This window comes from Lactuca virosa, chromosome 5 (assembly GCF_052849685.1).
Source record: "Lactuca virosa cultivar CGN04683 chromosome 5, Lactuca_virosa_CGN04683_v6, whole genome shotgun sequence".
Lineage (NCBI taxonomy): Eukaryota > Viridiplantae > Streptophyta > Magnoliopsida > Asterales > Asteraceae > Lactuca > Lactuca virosa.
Genome location: NC_136430.1, coordinates 199697794 through 199719708, shown reverse-complemented (window position 1 = coordinate 199719708; position 21915 = coordinate 199697794).

Below are 21915 nucleotides of genomic sequence, written 5' to 3'. Positions count from 1 at the left end.
TATTCAAACCTCCACAATCGGTCATACGTCGGAAGTAGGTATGAATCAAGATTGTCATGAATTGGGTTTGTAGATGGCTAAAAGTGTTTAGACATAGCAATGGTTGCTACAACATTCATGAGTGCTCATAAGTTATGAGTATTGGATTAAACCCACGCTCACTTGTATCACTTCATGGAATCTATCTCGAGTGATCGTGAGACGGTAATATCATATAAGTCTTAAAACCTAGAGATATGAGTTGTTACCTATGAGTTGGTTGTGCATTGATTGCACGTAAACGCGTCAGTAACTTGATGTTATAAAACGTGCCTTTGTGTGCAATTCAGCAAGTAGTAGAACAAGCATATGAGTCGAAGTTTATCTGTTCCTTCTAGAAATAGAAGCGATATCTGGGCCCCTCGATGATTTTGTGTTGACCCATGTACCGGGCCCGGTCAGAACTAAATTGATGTGTTCGATTAAGTTCTTTTTCAAACAAATCGGAAATCGGGAAACAACTGCCAGACAATAAGCAAGACATAGTTCCATGTGTTTGTCCGGCTGATATCATAAGAACAGAGGATTATATGATCACTTATCTAAAATGGCGCTTCATAGTTCAACAGAGTTTTCGAGAGCTACGATTGTCGGTTGGTTCCTGAAGTAATATAGGCAAATACAGTTATTAGACTTATCCAAGTGGGAGTCTGTTGGATAAGGTGTCTAAGTCCATAACTTATTTGGTATATACTTGACCCGACCCGGCATGGTCCATATGGGTTGCACTTCACCCGAACTATTTATGGATAATTTTATGAGAGTTATACATATATGTTTATTAATATATTGTAAGTTATAATATATTAATATGAAGTTATGTTATTTAATTAGTCTTAGTCTTAAATTAATTATGAATTAATTTAGAGATTAAAAGGAAGACTAATTAAATTGTGGGCTATTGTATTTTATATGGTGTGGGCTAACACTCATTTATTAATGGGCTAGGCTTATATGGAAGTCCATGGATGATCCATGGAGCTTTTAACCTATGGATCCTTGGAAAAGGAAAGGTCATGGGTTATTAGGGTTTCACCCTAACCATGCACACTATATAAGCATGCTTATGTTGCATGAAATAGCCACTAGTGTGTGTTTGTGTGTGGCCGAATTTCTAAGTGTGTATATACTCTCTCAAAGTTTTCCAACTGTTTGTGGTGATTTGTGATTTCCATTTGAGGCATTCACACTATTGGTGCTTGGCTCTCAAACTCCAAGGAATCAAACTCATCAAAAAGGTATGTAATCTCATCTAATTCTTTTATGTTTAAAAGTACCCATGGCATGCTAGATAGGTTATGAACCTTGGAAAATTATTATTTTGCATGTATTTAGACAAACATAGATCCAAGGTTTATTAGGGTTGCATGCACACTTAGGAAGTGTTAGATTGCTCAAAACCCAACACTTGATTCAAACTGTTCCCTTTCCTATTCCAGGACTTTTTTTTCCTGTTACGAGGTTTGTGGCTTGGAGTATTCTTACGGGTTGGCACTTGTTGGTTTCCTTGATTGTTGCAGAGATTTGAATTGTCGACACCATTCCCATTTTGACTAGCATTACTTGCATTGATATAAGCCATGATGGCTGATACGGCGATTGTGACTGCAGTGTGAAGAGTAACTGAGTCTATATGCAGAAGTGGTGTGTCGTTGGTTGGTTGATTACTTCCAGGTGAAGACATGATTCTGTTACATGATGTGAAGCGAGTTGGTTAGATAACTAGGATCGTTGTTAGTTGGATTCTATACGTATAATTTCCTCACTTTGTTATTCGGTTTCTATTGTTCCGATTTACATTCCTTATAATGTAGTTATACTTGAGGGTTGAAATAGGTATCGCATTTAAGTTTACTTTTAGCAATTTAGGGTAGAAATATCGAAATCTCAAGTTGATCTAGTTTCATGAGTTTTGGGAGAGGGTATATCCTTTACTTTTCCGATTCATGAAGAAGGATGTGATGTACCCATCTCATAGCGTGAGTAATATACTTACCAACTCATTAGGTAATAATAATTATTACTTAATAGTCTGACGCATCAGGTTCCTTATCACCTCTCATGCTTCACGAGTGGTTCCCTCGGTTCTCTGCACTCTCCTCGGTGGTAACGATTTGTTATATCCTGCATCTTATAAACACGGCGTTCTTGCTTTTCCTCAGGCACGTTTTAACCTCCGTCTTTGTTTTGATTGTCCTAGTTGAAGTTATAAAGGTTTGTTATCCTATGATAACCGTCTCTCTCTCTAAAGGGTGTAAGTGATAGAAATGTTGGATTTATCGAAGGATTGAGTCTGTTTAAATAGCGAGAAGGCATTTCCAGTTATAAGGTTAAAGATGAAATGGTGGCAAGACTTCTCCAGAGATGTCGAGTTCAATAACGTTGAACTACGATATATTAGATTGACAAGGATAGTGTAGTGAGTTCCTATAACAGTTTACGACATGAACTGCGTACATAGACAGAGTATGAATTGATAGCGGGGATCTTTAAAGGAAGAAAGAGGTCTGTCATATTAGTTGGTATAAATTTACATAGAATTTAGAAAATCTGACCTTGGGGTAGGTCTATAATATACCACACATGGAAACCTAACAGTACAAAGATTTGACGAGACAGTACTTGCTAGACAGGAATAATTACATGAAAAGAGTACTACTTAGAGTACATACTAAGGTTATTTCACAACCCAAAATGAGGAGTGAGTAGAGTATCTTCTACTTGCGACGGGAACTGGTTGGATGAGTCTTAAGTTCTGCCATTTGATGTTCCCTCTCGAGCAAACGCATTTCATACCTTGCCTGGCGTGCTCTAAGTTCCCAGACTTCAGTTTGAGTTTCAGTTAGTTCTCTCTGCCAAGCTTTATTTTGATTTACGATTCTCCCGTGAGCTAATCCTAACTGTCGGATGCAAACTCTATTGACTCCAGTGTTCGCATCATTTTCCTCTGTTTGATGGATGGTTGTCCTTCCTTGTTCATCAATGCGATCATTCTCTATCCCTTCTCCACTGTCTTGGTTCGGGTAGTAGGCGTCTCCTGGTAGGTGGAATCCAGCCATTGTGTCTGTACGAGAATAGGGAGATAAGGATTGTCTAGAACTAAGGCACATAAGGTTGAACATCATAGTTAAACTTATCGTATGCATAAAATACTCCTATACTATTCTAAATGTTATGTTTGATTCTAAGGTTTATAAGTTTGGTAAGTTTTAGATTTGTTGTCCATTGTACCTATCCCCTGGCATATGTTGGTCGGCTCTCGGAAAAATATAGTTGATCAGGCTATATTTATCCCAGGCCCGATTACGTATCTCAAGGCATACCTGTTTTGTACAACTCATCTATAATACTTCTATATTGTTTTAATTATGATACTGACCCCGTTATCAATATGAGATGAATGCATGCCTACTTTACAACAAAATTAAATAAATTTTATTTTAAAAGTATGACTCTTACTCAAAGTGTTTTTTCCCAGTTGTGTTTATAGTTGTATAGCAAAAATGGTTTTGATATACTTAATTCACTATAAATAAAGCTCTGATACCAATCTGTCACACCCCCATACCAGAACGACTGAAACGTTTGGGGGCGGAGGACGTCATATTCAGTATCATAACAATTGCATAGTGAGGAAAGTACACACCACCAAATATATAAATATTACAAAAGTGTTTACATATTCGTAGTTGTACATGTTCAAAATAAATACAATAACATGTTTCAAAAGAAGTTATTACCGCTAGAACGTTAATCCCCAAAAGATGATTTCCAAACCTGCTTAGCGGTTCCCTGAGAATACAAGTTATTTCAAAGAAAAAGTGTCAACAATTAAGTTGGTGAGTTCATAAACGGTTTTAAGAAAATGTATGTCATTCCAAAGTTCGTACGTTTTCCAAGAAAATCCCTTATTTTCTTATAAAAGTAAGAAATGCATATGAATGTTCGTGTTGTGAATTGTGAATAGTTGCACCAGGAAAATCCCTTATTTTCCTATTAGTTGATTTTTTTAGATATAGGAAAATCCCTTATTTTCCTAAAGTAACAGGCAGTCTCTAATGTCCAAGACCGAAAATCGCAAGCAACTGACATGCTTAAAAGGTTGAGGCATAGTTTTATATAATAAAGCTATAAGAAGATCGTACTTGTTAGATGAAGAATAGTTTTAATAGCTACTCATTCATAAAATCATAATACCATAATAATTGTCTATCCAGTGAGTTTTATAACCATACTAAACATAATATGCCTGTGGCGATAGTCTTCAGGCGTCGAAACGTTATGACAAACTGTCACCCAAAGGACTGTAGCTAACAGTCAGGGCGCGGGATCATGACTTCTCGTATAGATCTATACACATTTGAGACGCTCTCCCAACGGGAGATTCTGGTTATAATAGACAGGACTTTAGGTAGTACATTTTTAACAAAAAGGTAGCATTGAAGATGTAATCATCTCACGGATTCTCAACTAATTCTGTATTTAAAGTGATAGTTTTGTATGCAATGTTTATCCTCTTTCACAATGTTTGACAAAGCATAAAATCATAAGTTCGTTGAATGCATAAAATGGTTTAACAAAGATAGCTAATGTGGATACTATGCATTTTATATAAATCTAATGCATGCAATGTATATCAAGAGTTTTCAGGTTTTCACTCGGGATTAACCGTGTGTTTACTTGTATTCTCCTCCGAAATGTATTAAAAGTACATTATAAACTATTTGAAAGTGTATAAAAGGGTGCTATGAACTCACATGATTGAAGTGGTTGATTTGAAGTAGTCGAGAGAAGAATCGAGTACAACTTCGACTAGAGAGAGTTGAAATCTCGGGATTCTAGGGGATCTCGGGAGTGTAGAACTTCCTTCGGGACTCGAGTATGAAAAACCGGGGCTTCGGGATATTGCTTGCACGCAAAACAGGGTAAAAACGCAGGAGATAGAGAGGAATTGAGCAAATTGCCCAGAACCCTCGCACCCCTTTTATAGGAGGCTGAACCGCCTCGGTACGCTGGGAGTATGGGGTTACGCAGGGCGTACTCGTGCGTCACTGCTTACCACATCCTCGGACGAAGCATCTGATGGGAGGGCATAGAGGCGTAGGGGCGACGTGGACGATCCGAGGCCTAGTACCCGAGTACGTTGGGCGTACGATGGTACGCTGAGCGTAACTCAGATCAGTCCGGTGACTCCTCCTTCGGATAATACCGGGTTTTTAATTTAAATTTTATATTTTAATTATTTAATAAACTTCAAAACTTCATATCTTCCTCATACGAACTCCGTTCTGGACGTTCTTTATAATCACGCGTAGGTGAGACTACGCTCTACAACTTTCGTTTAGACTCTGTCGGCTAATTTTGAAATTATTTTTATTATTTATTTTTAAAAGGCCGGGACAGGAAAAGTCCGTTAAAAATCCATAACTTCTTCATCCGATGTCCATTTTCGTCAGACTTTTTACCGTTTAAATACCATCGATGAGACCTTCGATTCTCGTTTAGGTCATGTTGGCAAAAAGTCGCTCGATCTCTATTTCGAGTTTTTAGCTGTCTACTGCTACATCCGAAACTTCCAAAAATCATAACTTCCTTGTTATAACTCGGATTTTAGTGTTCTTTATATTTTTGGAAACCTCGCTATGATATCTACCACTTGGTATATCCCTATTATGGTTTTATAACAGTTAAATTTTGACCCTAATTTGGCTGGTGTTACACTATCTGCGATGAGCACCACTAGAGTGAGTCCTTGATTCTGACAGACGGCGCTCGATGTCCCTCATGCGCCTTTCAGACATTGCTTGCCGAGCTCGAAGTTCTCTGACTTCGGATTGGGTTTCAGTAAGTTCTCTCTATAGAGCCGCATTCTGACTCTGTGTCCTTGCCTGAGCAGACTCTAGATGACGAATACGTACCGTATTGACTCCCGCATTAGCATCAACCTCCATGATTTGGTTGATAGTCGCTATACCCTGCTCATCAGTACGAGCAACCCTGCGGACTAGAATAGGCAGGATCCTGTCCGCTGAGCCTCCCTCGCTCAAGTCATAGAAGCTTCGATCTTCGTTGTAAGGTAAGGGTTGACCCTGTTCGTGGCTCCATCTGTTCAAGTTTGTTTCCCACAGAGGTGTGGGACCTTGAAATATTGGACGACGTTTAGGGTTTGGGATTTGAGCCACTGGGGGTAGGTTATTGACTTCGGGTTCGGAGTTAGAATCGTCTGAGAAGTTCTCTTCAAACTCGTCATCCAAAGGGATTGGATGATTCTCTTATGGTTCTGCATTAAGCCATCCTCCGTTTCTTTGGTTGGGAAAGTACGGATCTCCGGGGATATGGAATCCAGCCATGTTATCTACACGAGAATAGGGTAAAAGAAATAATTAATAGACGTACTTAATAAGGTAATTATAAGATGACCCTTACTAGTGCATACTAGTCATATCTAACCAAAACAGGATAGAACTTCGAATAAGTGATCCACAACAAAACAAGGAACAAGAAGTAAAGCAAAGATCATAGATTCTAAGTCTATGACATCGTTGTCACATATAACCGTAGCGTATCCACTCAGCAACTATTGACATACTAATAACGACCTTTTTAGTTTGCCCATATGTAGTTATAGTCACACAAAATACTCCTATAGTATTTTAAGTGTATGTTCTATTCTAATGTTTTCATTGTAGTAGTGTTGGTAAGTTTTTAGACTTGCTGCAACACCACAACCATTCCCAGGGACATGCTAATCACTTCCCGGAAAGATATAGTTGATCAGGCTATATCACTCCCAGATTTGATTATATATTCCCAAGCCTGATTGTGTTGTTCAACAATCGTAATACTTTTGTCCTGTGCTAGTGACACTTATTTTAGTATGAATGCAGGTATGTATGCTTTGGTTATATATTTTATTATTTAAAAGTATAAATTATTGGACAGAGTATTTAATCACGTTTGGGTTTAAAGTTGTATATCTTTTATGGGTTGATATAATCAATTCACTATAAACAATGCTCTGATACCAATCTGTCACACCCCAAAACCTGAACGGCGGAAACGTTCGGGGGCGGAGGACGTCATGTACAGTATAACAACAATGCATAATAGTAAAACAGGCAACAACATCATCCATTTCATTAATAATATAATTTAATACAAGTGTGTTCTGTATAGTTTATAAGACAAAAAAATATGAATCAAAATAAGAGATGAGTCTTTAACGTGCTCCATCTTCTCAAAACCTGACATTGGTACCTGTTTACTGATGACCTGAGAATACAAGTTATTTTGAAAGCGTAGATCAACATTAAAGCTGGTGAGTTCATAAGTATTTTAGTGTCGTTGCTTGTATGAAAGTGTTTGTAGTGAATGTTTGTAAATCTTTGTATCTCCTAGAAAATCCTATACTTTCGACTAAAAGTAGCCTTCTACCAAGGCCCGAATGTTCTGTATGTTCTTTGTTTTTAAAAGTGAGTAATTTTCCCCAAAGACAAACTATCATTTACTAGAAATATAGTTTACATTACCAATTATGTGAGAAGCTCACAATATGAATGTAATGGGAAAATAAAATGATGTACTTGTAGTATTATTATAGAGCTACTACCATTGTACTAACTACCTTAAAACCATTGTTTTTAATTAAGGCAAAATGTGATATAGTTGTAAACATGCTTGATCGACTCGTTAAAACACGACGCTTTAAGGCATCGAAATGGTATGACATTAGTCACCCGTAGACCTGCTGGTCCCACTATAGCTAGCAGCAAAGTGTAGGATAATCAATCCCGTATAGATCTATACACCAACTCACGCTCTCCCTCTAGGAGAATCTGGTTGCAAAACGTGACACGGCAATTGCTTGCCATATCATGAAGTAGTGGCTCACATTAATATTATAGTGTTCTAGTGTTTGTATACTATGTTCTAGTGTTTGTATGTTCTCTCTGTACTAGTGTAGTGTATGTTCTCTTTGTTTCTCATCATAGTATGTTCTCTAGTATAGTGTAGTGTATTGTATGTTCTCTTAGTTTGTCATCATAGTATGTTCTTTATGTATAGTGTAGTGTATTGAATGTTCTTTAGCTTCTCATCATAGTATGTTCGTATTGACTCGTGAATGAACTGACTCTTGTATGTTTCATTGTACTAGAAATAGTGAGTAGTGACTTCCTAAACTATACCTATTATAATTTACTAGTAACGTTGTTTGTATGAATGAACATGTTTGTACACCTTTGCTACCCAAAGGTATTGAACTGAATGTTGAACTTTAATATCCATATACATACACATAGTATATAACTAAGACCCAAACGACCGTCGGACAAACAACCGAATACCCTAAGTCCATAGCCAAACAAGGAACATTAAGTAAGGCGAGTTATCAATCATAAGTCTTTCAATCCTACTTATATAACTATATTTATATAGATACGATTTTGACAATATATATGTTTGAAAGAGTTTAATAAGGAGTTTTGCATATAGAAGAGTTTGTAAAACGATTTGAAGCAGTTTGTTTGATGACACAGTTTGAAGTATAGTAAATCTCTTTGTTTGATAGTTATTAATCACATGTGATTGATATAATAACTATAATGTTTCTACTTGTATTCCCCCCCCCCCCATAAAAGCATTTAAAATCATTTAAAAGATAAGTTAAGGGTTATGAACTCACCCGCAGTGAGTTATACGAATGAAAGATCGTTTCGTAGGATGCTAAGTGTCAAGTGAAGACTTGAGCACAACGGATCCTAATAAGCATATAATGATACATATATGTATATAATTAGTGTTTATATAACTAATCATGAAAGGAAATACACCCTAGGACTTAGGAAACCCTTAGATTGAAGTGTTAGAGGTACAAAGGGCTGCATCTAAGGGGTGTATGGCCATACAATGGTGTTTACGGCCAAGGAGTTCATGGCCCTTAGTGTTTAAAGCCATAGAGTTTACAGCCTCATGAGTTTACGGCCGTAGAGTCATGATGATTTGTGCCAAATGGTGTTTCAACGTGTTACAAACAACAATGAAGTGTAATAGACTAAACTCCAAGCCTTAAGAAGAGTTATGACCAACAAAAGCACCCTTAACAAGGGTTTACGGCCAAGGGAGATGCTCTTGGCCGTAAACTCCTATTGTTCTTGGCAAATGGACGTTTTCCAGGTGCTAATCAAGTGTTCTTACTAGATATCAAGTATACGAAAGTGATACTTACGATAAAGAAGCAAATAGAGTTGATTTTGGACCAAAAGACTACTGTGTTTTCTTGGTGTTCTTGGTGTTCTTGAAGATCTAACCCAAAAGATGATGTTAATGTATGGCATCAATGGGTTATGCTAGATAAGAAGATGTAGCATCAAATCAAGGGATGAAATCACTTACATTTTTTAAGAAAATGAAGATCCTTGAGAGCAAAATCCGATTTCTTGGCTTGGAAATGGTAAAAGTGCTGGAAAATGGCCAAGTTTTACATATATAGCCAAGAGTTTATGGCCACCATGAGTTTACGGCCGTAAACTCATGTGCCCTGGCCGTAAACTCCTCATAAAGGGGTTTATGGCTTGTTTCCTGGTTTGAACTTCAGTTGACACGTCCTAACACTTAAACCTTTGATGTACCAGGCTTAGAATGCTCAAACAGACTCTAAAATGTGCTAAAAGTTAGCAGAAACAAGTCTGACTTTGATTGAGTTGAACAGTTGTACAAGATAGAAATTTCGGGTTGTCACACTAATCCTTATCATTAGTTGTAAGAATACAAAATTCTCGCCACTACTAGAATATGTCAGATTCTAACATTTTATGCAATGATCCTTTTGTAAGGTCATAGAGCTAAAGTCACCAAGACTTCGCTAATGAATTTACAAATTTCTCTATTGGAGATTGTTACAAGACAATTCCATTGAAGCGAAGTCTCACATTCAAAGTACATTCCTTTGAACATCCTTCTTGCATAAAAGTTTCTAATCTAGGCATAATTCTTAACGTCCAACTCCCAATATGTAAACGTTTCCGTATTTTCCATATGACAACTCGTTATTAATAGAATCATATCTAATCTTAATAATGCCAATATGGTCCATCCATTACTATACTCCCAACTACACACAAGCGACCAATCCTTGGCGAACCTTAGATTGTCCTTGACGGTTGTTTAATTAATTTAGTCAAAACCGATTCTAGTCCCTTTTCCCTCTTAATGCCATAGGCATTTGGAAAATTTTAGAACGGTCAAATATTACAGCAAATGCAATCGATCCTATACCCGAAGCGTATGGGATACGATCCATAATGAAAAACGTGATACTTTACCAGTTTCTTGCTGTAATATTGCCATATATAGAATTCATTTATGTTGAATCTTATCAACGTAACATCCATATATGTCCTTCGACTAAATTCAATTAAAAATTCTCTATCTAAGCTTTTAGATTTCGAAATAAAGTATAATATTCTCTCCCTTAATTATAGCAAAACAACCTTTTGTTTTCTATAATTAATATTGCTAACATGCAACACTTAGAATAATAATCAAGCTCCCACTAACATGATGACTATATCCATACCAGCATAACATTTATGCTCCTACTAGCTTTGACACATATTCAGAAAACAGTTGGACTTCTAGAAAGCAATATTTATTGACTTCCAAAGCTCACATTTCCAATACGCTACGCTTCTATAAGCCTTTATCTAAGCTTCTCAAACTCATACACCTTTCCTTAGATAACTCACATGTGTGTCTAAACAATTCTAGAACTAACAGCGATAAGTCTCGAATGTTCAAACTAATTGCCAAATCTCATAATTCGAACTATGAAGAGGGATGACGTGATCATAATCAAATTTGAGAATGCAATTTACATAATCGCTATCTCGTTAAAATTTTCCTATTGAAAGCGTTTCCTCAAAATCATTTTCATGAAGGAGAGAAACCATATGACACTTAGATTTTATGGGGTATGTGTTCCTATTTATGTGAATTTGTCATAACCATCATCATAAGACAATGTTTGTTACAAATCCAAACTCATATGGACTGAACTTGTTCATTCATAATTTCTTGCCATCAAGGGTCCCACCATTGCTTCTAAGTTATTTAGCAGATCACCTATACTAGTCAGTGTACTTTCAATTAACAAGGTGTCTTGCCTCTATGCATTCAATTGAGAACTCATAGAACTCACATGCATAGTTGACCAAACTGGAATGGCACAGAAACAAGAATATGTCATCACGATAGGTTACAAATCTCAAGTCGTGTGCTAGTGTTTAATAATAGGTTTACTCTTGATTAGTTCTTGAAACTTTTCAAGATCATTTAGACTCCCACTAACCTCTTGACATATAATATTCTCATCTCAAGAAACATTTCTTGACAAAGAAACATTCAAGAGTTAGTGCGGATTCTTATCAAGACAAACACTACACACAATTGGTATTTTTTTGGTCTTTGTCTTATCCAATTTCAAACGTGCAAGAGTAACAAAAAACAATTTTCTACTTCACATTTGATGAGTGTGTTAAAACCTTCTTAAAATGTGTCACTCAAGTCACAATCTTAGAGTATGACTCCTAGACTTGATTTTGGAACGAAGTATGACTCATCCTTCTGATTTAACCATTTCAACAATTTCTAATTCCTCTTTTTAGCCATACTAGTGCACTAAGATGTTCTTCGAGGATCAATAGTGATATGGTTTCATAATCATTAATACGAGCATAAAACACGATACTTAAGTACTCTCCCTTCTTCTTCGATTGGAGAAACTTTTACCTTTCTGCCTATTTGATTCTTCTTATCCGTTCTGCCATTCATTGAAACTTTTCAATGATTCAGAATTATACTTAATCTTGTAAGCATAACTGTATTTACTAGACTTTTAGTAAATCATGACGAGTAATCTTATTGTTCTTTGTGGTGGACTTGACCAGTGCACAACATTGTGTACCAGTTCTCCTAGTCATTCACTTGACTCTTTGTCAAGGAATTAGTCTTAATTTTTCAAATATGAAGGTTCTAATTCATCATACAATACAAGTTGTATGATTCCAAGTTTCTATCCAATTGAAACTCAGGTGATGTGACATCCCCAAAATCACGGCCAGAAAAGACCGGTTTCATTTATGATTTTAAAATAATTTTAGAGTAAATCCATTGATTTAAAAGAGTTGCAAAATTTGTCCCCAAAACATTACGTGATAAAATAAGATTTATCAAAGCATTTCATAAACAAATGTATTTTCATTATATATCAAAACTCGGGATGTCATGTTCCGATACAGACATAAAAGCATAAACAATAGAACATAGACCTTACATAGTTATATACAACTACTAGTCTATAAACAAAAACATCTTCACAAGTTCCCCAACTTATGCTCTCGCGCCACTACCTGTAATACAAAGAAATTGAGTGCGTCAGGCTTCGGAGCCTGGTGAGCATATAAGGTTTTCAACCCACAATAAATAATTATATTTAATTTCACCAACCAACAACAACCCGATTACCCATTCCCGTTATCCTTAGTTTATGTCCCTATGACAACAACAATTACAAGGGACCTAATCTAGGATTTTCATCAGGACGGACACTACTGCAGAGGGGTTTCCTCAACAATGAATGTCCTAAGACAACCATGAGGGGGATAGAATACAGCGAATGAACATCCAGGTTCACCAACACCTACAGGTTATGAGCCTGCCAGCATTCCACAGAACTATCTAGAAAAGTTTGTGGTCCTCATCCATATTCTGCTGAATGACTAGATCACAATCACATCGAGGCCTCTCGTTATTTTTATTTCATCACACATCACTTTCTACCAATGTTCTACCCAACATATATGTGGATAAAATGTAAATATATATATATATATATATATATATATATATATATATATATATATATATACAACAAAAAACATGTATAAAACATTCAACTCATACTCATTTCAAATAACACATAACATATAAACACATAGCTCGTATTTTATGGTAATACTTCGTATTTATGTGTTAGAAGAAAGTAACTACACTCACATGATCAGTAGATAATCGGATAGCACTACGACTCTAAGAGTAGTATTCTTCGGTGAAACGGGGATGCTTTCTTAAAAACCGGGCTTCTCGCGGGCAGAATTTCGGCTCAGAAACTTTACTTCTCGGGATCCTAAGGGCTTCGGGACTTGCTTCGGGTCTCGGGAATGATATCGGGGCTTCGGGGTATAACTTGCACGCAAAACGAGGCAATAATGAGTAAGAGAGGAAGAAATGAGTAAAAAAACTTGGCTGCCCACGACCTCTATTTATAGAGGGCTGAACATCGGATTATGTTGGGCGTAATATTAGATTACGTTGGGTGTACTCCCTCTTCAAGCAGTAAGCTGGGCATACATCGCGTATGTTGGGCGTACGCTTCGGATCAGGTCTAATGCTTCATGGCTTACGGACTCATGCACTCGAGTATTGGGTAAGGTCGACGTGGCCCATTTCAGTTCATGCATACGGGTACGTTGGGCGTACTCCCATTTCTCAAACTTCAAAAATTCGTATATTTCGAATATGAGCTCCGTTTTTTATGTTCTTTATATCCACACGTAAGTGAGACTATGCTCTACAACTTTCATTTAGAATCCGTCGGCTAATTTTTACTTGATTTTTATTATATTATTTTTCGTAGGCCGGGACAGGAAAACTCCGTTAGAAATTCATAACTTCTTCATCTGACGTCCGTTTTCGTCTGTCTTTTCACTGTTGGACTACTATCGATGAGATCTTCAATTCTCGTTTAGACTGTTTCGGCCAAATATCATTCGATCTCAATTTCAAGATTTGGGCTACATACTGCTAAGTCGAAACTTCGAAAAATCATAACTTCCTCATACGAAGTCAGATTTAGACGTTCTTTTTATGCACACTCTCGGTTTAATGTATTCTACAATTTTCGTTTAGATCACTAAGGCTAAATATCGTTCTATCGTAAATTCACTATTTACGTCATTCAGCGTCGTGTCGGTTCTATCGCGAAACTTCGACAGGTCATAACTTCTTCGTTGTAACTCAGATTTCAGCATTCTTTATATATTCGTAAAGCTCGCCACGACCACTACTACTTCATGTATCGAAATCGGGCTTATCTAATATTTTTACTTTATCGCTTATTGTTATTCCTTAATCCATTTAAATCACATAATTAAGCAATAAACACATAATACTCAAATACTACATTCTTATTATTTAAAAATAGGTTACAAAGGCTAACCTAGACTATTACATTACCATTAATGCCTAGCCTGGAAACACGGGCGTTACAATTCTCTCCCCCTTAGGATGATTCCGTCCTCAAAATCACACATCAACAAACAAATGTGGATAGCGACTCATCATGTCACTCTCCGTCTCCCAAGTGAGATTTGGCCCAATCGTATGTTTCCAACAGACAAGCACTAACTCGACCATCTGGCGTCGCAACTTCTTAGTCTTTCGGTCAACAATTGCCTCTGGTTCTTCAATTAACCTCTTGTTCTCATCAATTCTCAACTTCGAAAGTGGAATCATGTCGGGAACTTCTCCCGTGAACTTCCTCAAATAACACACATGGAAAGTGTTATGAATTCCATTCAGTTCTTCGGGTAATTCGAGCTTGTAAGCTTGGTCACCAACCCTCTAAAGAACTTTAAACGGTCCAATAAACCTTGGATTTAACTTTCCCTTTTTGCCAAACCTTATAAGTCCCTTCCACGGCGAGACTTTAAGCAAACCCGAATCCCCAACTTCAAAAGTCATCGGTCTTCTCTTCTTGTCAGCATAGCTCTTTTGATGATCCTGAGCTGCTAACATTCTCTCCTTGATTAATTTCAGCTTTTCAGCAGTTTGATGGACTATCTCAGGTCCCATAAACTTCTTTTCCCCAACCTCAAGCCAACAAGACTGCGTACGACACTTCTGTCCGTACAAAGCTTGATAAGGTGCCATCTTTATGCTCGAGTGGAAACTATTATTGTAGGAAAATTCTACCAAAGGTAAATGTTCATCCCAGTTACCTTGGAATTCCAGGGTACATGCTCTCAGCATATCTTCAAGTTTCTATATCGTTCGTTCGCTCTGACCATTAGTCTGTGGATGGTAAGTTGTACTCAAACACAACTTGGTATCCAATTCCTCTTATAGACTTCTCCAAAATAGCGAGGTGAAACGACTGTCACAATCTGACACAATCATTAAAGGAACACCGTGAAGACTCACAATTTTCGTCACGTAAGAATTCGCAAGTTTATCAATAGACCATTTCTCATTGGCTGCTATGAAATGCGCACTCTTAGTGAAGCGATCAATGACCACCCAAATCATGTTGTGACCATTCTTTGTTCTGGGCAGTTTAGTGACAAAATCCATAGCAGTGTCTTCCCATTTACCCATAGGCATAGGTAAAGGTTCTAAACTCCTGTATGGTTTCTGATGTTGTGCCTTTACTGGCGCACATGTCACACAGTAATAGGGTTTTAGCTCCCTATACATTTTAGTGCTACCGGGATGAATTGAGTACATGGTTTTGTGAGCTTCTTCCATCAGAAGATCTCTTATTCCTCCTGACTTAGGCACCCAAATTCGATCTTGGAATACCTTCAGTCCATGACTGTTTACACCGAACACTAATGTTTTGCCTAAATGTTCTCCCTTTCGATCATTCTTCTCAGAAGCTTCTTCTTGAGCTTTCTTTATACTCTCCAAAATTATCGAGACAACTTCTATTCTCAACGCTCTTGGCCTTTTTCTTTCAAGATTGACTTTCCGACTGAGAGCATCAGCGACAACATTTGCTTTACCAGGATGGTAAAGTATGTCACAGTCGTAGTCCTTAAGTAACTCTAGCCAGCGTCGTTGCCTCATATTCAATTCTTTCTGATTAAACAGATATTGGAGACTCTTATGATCAGTGAAAAGTTTGCACTTCGTGCCATAGAGCTAATGCCTCCATATCTTCAGAGCGAAAACTACCACTGCCAACTCCAGATCACGAGTGGGGTAGTTCTTTTCATGCTCTTTCAGCTGTCGAGACGCATATGCTATCACCAGGATGGTAAAGTATGTCACAGTCGTAGTCCTTAAGTAACTCTAGCCAGCGTCATTGCCTCATATTCAATTCTTTCTGATTAAATAGATATTGGAGACTCTTATGATCAGTGAAAAGTTTGCACTTCGTGCCATAGAGCTAATGCCTCCATATCTTCAGAGCGAAAACTACCACTGCCAACTCCAGATCATGAGTGGGGTAGTTCTTTTCATGCTCTTTCAGCTGTCGAGACGCATATCCTATCACCTTTTCTCTTTGGGTCAAAACACAACCCAACCCAAAACCAGACGCATCACTATAGACAGCCAAGTCTTCAAATCCATCGGGTAGAGAAAGAATCGGTGCTTCACATAGCTTCTTCTTTAGCAACTCCAATGCTTCTTTTTGCTTATCACTCCAAGCATAAGTAGCTCCCTTATGGGTCAAAGTTGTTAGTGGAGTAGCGATCGAAGAAAAGCCTTGGATAAACCTTCGGTAACATCCAGCTAATCCAAGAAAGCTTCGGATCTCTGTGGGACTTTTCGGTTGTTCCCACTTCATCACAACTTCAATATTTGTTGGATCAACCATTATTCCTTCTTGGTTTACCATGTGACCCAAGAATTGGACTTCTCGAATCCAAAAATCACATTTGGAGAACTTTGCATCCAAATTCTCCTTCTATAAGACCTCCAGCACTTTTCCCAAGTGTTTGCCATGCTCCTCTTGGCTTTTTGAATAAATCAGAATGTCATCTATGAACACTATCACAGATTTATCAACGAATGGATTACAAACCTTGTTTATTAAATCCATGAATGATGTGGGAGCGTTGTTTAGTCCAAACGACATAACCAAGAACTCGTAGTGTCCATATCGTGTTCTGAATGCAGTCTTCTCGATATCCTGCTCGCTCACCTTCAGCTGATGATATCCTAACCTTAGGTCGATCTTTGAGAAATAACTTGAACCTTGTAGTTGATCAAACATGTCATCAATCCTCGGCAAAAGATATCTATTCTTTATCGTTGCCTTATTCAGCTCTCTATAATCAATGCACATCCTCATACTCTTGTCCTTTTACTTTACGAATAACACCAGAGCTCCCCATGGTGATGAACTAGGTCTAATGAAACCTTTGTCCAATAACTCCTGAATTTGCATCATCAGCTCCTTCATCTCCATTGGTGCTAATCGGTATGGTCCTTTTGTTGTTGGCATGGTTCCTTGTAACAATTCAATACGGAATTCTACTTGTCGATCAGGTGGTAATCCAGGAAGATCTTTGGGAAATACTTCGGGATAATCACACACCACAGGAATGCTCTACATCTCCTTTTTCTCCTTCTTTGCATCAATCACGAATGCCAAATTTGATGTACATCCTTTAGCCAAACACTTTTTGGCTTTCATTAGAGAAATGATTCCAGAATTTACCCTGCGTTTGTCCCCATACACCATAAATGACTCCTTCCCTGGCGGGTTTACTTTTACTATCTTCTTCTTGGATAATATCTCGGCATCGTTGGTGCTAAGCCAATCCATTCCTAGCACGATGTCGAAACCATTTAGTTCAATGGGCAATAAGTCCTCGTTGAACATATTCCCATTCAAGTCAATTATGATGTTTTTCATGTGATGGCTAATAGGTATAAACTTGTCACTAGCAACTTCGACTAATAAAGAATTATCTAGTCTATCGACAGGCAAAGCAAGTTTGCTACCAAATTCATGCGAAATAAAGGAGTAGTTGGCTCCAGAATCAAATAAAATTTGGGCAGGCAATTTGTTTACGAGAAAGGTACCTGAAGCGACATCAGCTTCATCTTTCGCAGCCTCAAGTGTCATCTGAAAGGCTCTCGCCTTCGGCTTTGGCGGAATATTGGGTTTTTATGCATCCTTCTTTTTAGGACAGTCTTTCAAAATGTGCCCCTCTTCATTACACCCAAAGCACACTCTTTTGTTGGAAGGACATTAATTGGCATAATGCCCCGTCTTTCCACACTTGTCGCAGGTCACATCCTCTCTACATTTCCCAGAGTGGTTTTTCTTGAACTTTTCACACCATTTCGATTCGCCCCCTTTTCCTCCTCCAAACATTTTCAAATCAGGCTTCAATAATTTGCTTTTCTTGTTGGAACCTGAAGTTCCTTTGTAACATCCGGATCTCCAGGTATCATATTTTAATTATTTATTTTGAGCTAAGAAGAGGGACTCGACGAGTTGACACCTTGACTCGTCGAGTAGGATCGTGATTTGCTGACTGGATTTAAGGAATGGACTTGACGAGTCAGCGAGTCAACTCGACGAGCCCGCACTGAGGACAGAAACCCTAAATCTTTGGGCCTGTGCCCTATTTAAGGGTCCTTATGGCCTTCTTTGGTGGCCACTTTCACCCTTGAGAGAACCAGAGCACCTGAGACCATAGTGAGTGAGAAAAGAAGCCATTTTCATCATCTCTAGTGTGATTTTGCAAGAAAGAAGGAAGGATGGCAAGCTAGGCGGGTTAAGGAGCTCTGATTTGGTTCCATTCAATCAGATCGTGCTACTAGAGGTATGAATTTATACTCATTCTCGTGTATATGGTGGGTTGCTTGGATCTAGGGTTTTCTTATCCCTTCTTTAGCTTGGATTCGAAGCATATAAGGTCCCAAGGTGGAATAAGTCTTAGATCTAGACCTTAAGAGGTCCAGAGAGTCCCAACCATTCTGCTTAATTATGTTCTTTTGGAGATATGAGCCTAGGTTGCCATTTTAGAAGCTATTTCACCAAAAGAAGCCTTATGTGTGTTGCATGAGCATAGAGATTGGACCTTTACGTAATTTTTGAGCATTGGGAAGTTAGATCTATAGGTTGGAGAAACATATCTGACCTCAGAAGGTCATATGAGTATTCCCATGGAAGGAACTCGCCGAGTCCATAAGGGGACTCGACGAGTCGAGTCGGCTTGCCCCACGATTCGTGTCCAGTGGTAACCCATCGAGTGAAAGGTTACCTCGACGAGTCGAGTGAGGCTTTATGAGGATTCAGAGGACACGCATGGACTCGCCGAGTCACACGAGTGCACTTGATGAGTCTAGTCAAAGTTTGACCATTGACTAGAGTTGACTTCAGTTGACCTTAAGGTTTTGGTCAAGCTAAATCAAGAGAGGTCAGGATGGGGTAGAATGGTCTTCTACCCATTCTTTAGAGATGAGGACAAGAGAAAGTATTGATTAGAGATGTTATTATTTTGATAGGAGGAGGAGGCTAGGTCGGGTTATCGAGCGAGAGGTTATCCGACATCATACGAGGTGAGTCTTCTCACTATACATTACCTAGAGTGGTATCTATGTGCAGACCGGAGGGTCTTATATGTTATGTGTATGTATGAGCTTTTGTGCGTTATGTTTATATGTATGCTATGTGTTATATAGACCAGATCGGAGGGTCCAACGATTTACAAGGCCAGAGGGTCCTCGAACAGACCGGACCGGAGGATCCAACGATTTAGACCGGACTAGAGGGTCCAACAAGCTAAACCGGACGGGAGGGTCCAACGAGCTACAGGACTGGAGGGTCCCAATGAGACACTTTGACCGGAAAGCCATACAGAGTTACAGCCTCGAGTGGCTATTATGTGTAGTATGTGGTATTTTGGGGAACTCACTAAGCATTTATGCTTATAGTGTTTTGTGTGATGTGTTTCAGATACCAGTGAGGATCGCGGGAAGGCACCGGCATGATTTTTACACACTGATGGAGAATTACATATTTTTAGATTCTGGGATATGTTTATTTGAGATAACATTTGACACTTAAGTTTTTGGAATGAATTATGTGAATTATGTTTGTTTTAAAAGTGAAAAATTGTTTTAAATTTTCACGTCATTACAAGTTGGTATCAGAGCCACGGTTTGAAGGATTCGGATGCACCTTCGGGTGTATCTGAACTCAAACTGAGGATTTAAGAAAGTTTTCATAAAAATGAACAATTTTTCTAAAAGAGTAAAAGGTTTTAAGAAAAGCAGAAAGGAGCAGCGTGTACGATCAGCCAGTGCCCGAACGGTGATTTCCTAAAATACCCTTACATTATGTGTTATGATATTATGCAATGAGTTATGCATGCTAGAGTAGGCTAGGAAATTCATATCTTAGGACTAGAGTGGCCTGATTTGTGATGCCTCAGCCTATGAGTTATGCTGCTGTGAGTTCCTTTGAGTGCATATAGGTAGCAGAGAGTAGCTTATGAGAAGCCTGCTAGAGAGTAGGCTAGATTCAGAGTAGTATAGAGTACTTGCGAGTTGGGACCCTAAGAGGAGGACTTGGGATGAGTATTGATGTGGTGTGGAAGGTAATATAGCGCCCATACTACTGGAAGCATCGGATCAATGTGCGGTCCAAGTAAGAATCCTTAGGCTACTAAGGAGCAAGTAGGGTTGAGTTATCGAGTGCGAGTATACTCGAGTGAGTCTCTGATATCATTATGTTGTGTTTCAGAGACATCATGGTTGGGACGCGCAGCACTCCAGAGAGCAGCGGTGTTAGCGATGAGGAGATTCGCCGATTGATTCATGAGGAGGTAGCTGCAGCCATCTGGGATGAGATTCCGGAGATGTTTGGGTCTATCAAGAGCACCTTGATTGAGACGTTTGATGAGGATTATGCTGCTCTGTCGGAGGCTGTTGTTGCTGCAGCCACCACAGTTGTCGCTGTCGCGAGGCCGCAGAGGGGTGACTCGTTGCTGTACCGAGAGTTCAGCAACACGAAGCCACCAGAGTTCGATGGGACTCAGGATCCGATAGCCGCGATGAGGTGGATTTCTGACATTGATGGATGCTTTTACACGTGTTCATCTCCGGAGCATCTGAGAGTATGATTCGCACTAAACCAGCTTCGCTTGGCAGCGAAGGACTAGTGGAAGTTTGTGACGGCTGATTTCACTTCTGCGGAGATTACAGCAGTGACCTGGGAGAGGTTCACCACCATGTTCTGAGATGAGTATGCCCCCCCTGTGGAGAGGGACAGGTTGGCACAGGAGTTCTTGTCCCTCAAGCAGGGAACTGAGTCGGTGATAGTGATTACAAGGATGTTTCATGAGAGGGCGTTGTTTTGCCCTGAGCACGTGTCGACCGAGCAGGCACGTATGAGCCGATATCTGAGCATACTGAGGAGATACATTCGTGATTTCGTGGCGAACTCGACGTACCGGACATTTTCCAAGCTCCAGGCAAATGCCCGGAAGAGGGAGATTGAGCTGGAGACTCACGCCAGGGAGGAGGCCGAGTCTCAGAGGAGGGACAGGCGACCGACGCAGTCGCAGCTGGCAGCCTAGCTGGCAAAGCCCGCTAATTCGAGATCTGGATGTCCGAAGGGCCGCACTTGTGGGAAGTGTGGCAAGAGCCATGAGGGAGTGTGCAGAGTTGGGGTATGTTACAAGTGTGGGAAGGAGGGGAATTTTGAGAGGAATTGCCCCAAGGGATTTTCGGTTTGCTTTCATTGCAATCAGACGGGCCATCAGAAAGCCGAGTGCCCGCAGCTGTCACAGGAACCAGCCCAGGGATCTGCCCTTGCTGCACGAACTACTGAGGGTCGACCAGCGAAGGACGAGGCACCGAAGGCTCGCGGGAGAGCCTTTCAGTTGACAGCGGAGGAGCTCCGCGCAGCGCCCGACGTCGTGGATGGTATGTATTCTTTCATTTATTTATGTTGAGTTTGAGATATTGTGCTTATTTTGTGGTATGCTTAGGTACTTTCCTGGTGAATTCTATACCTGCTTTGGTGTTGTTTGACTCAGGTGCGAGTCGATCTTTCGTGTCATTAACATTTAG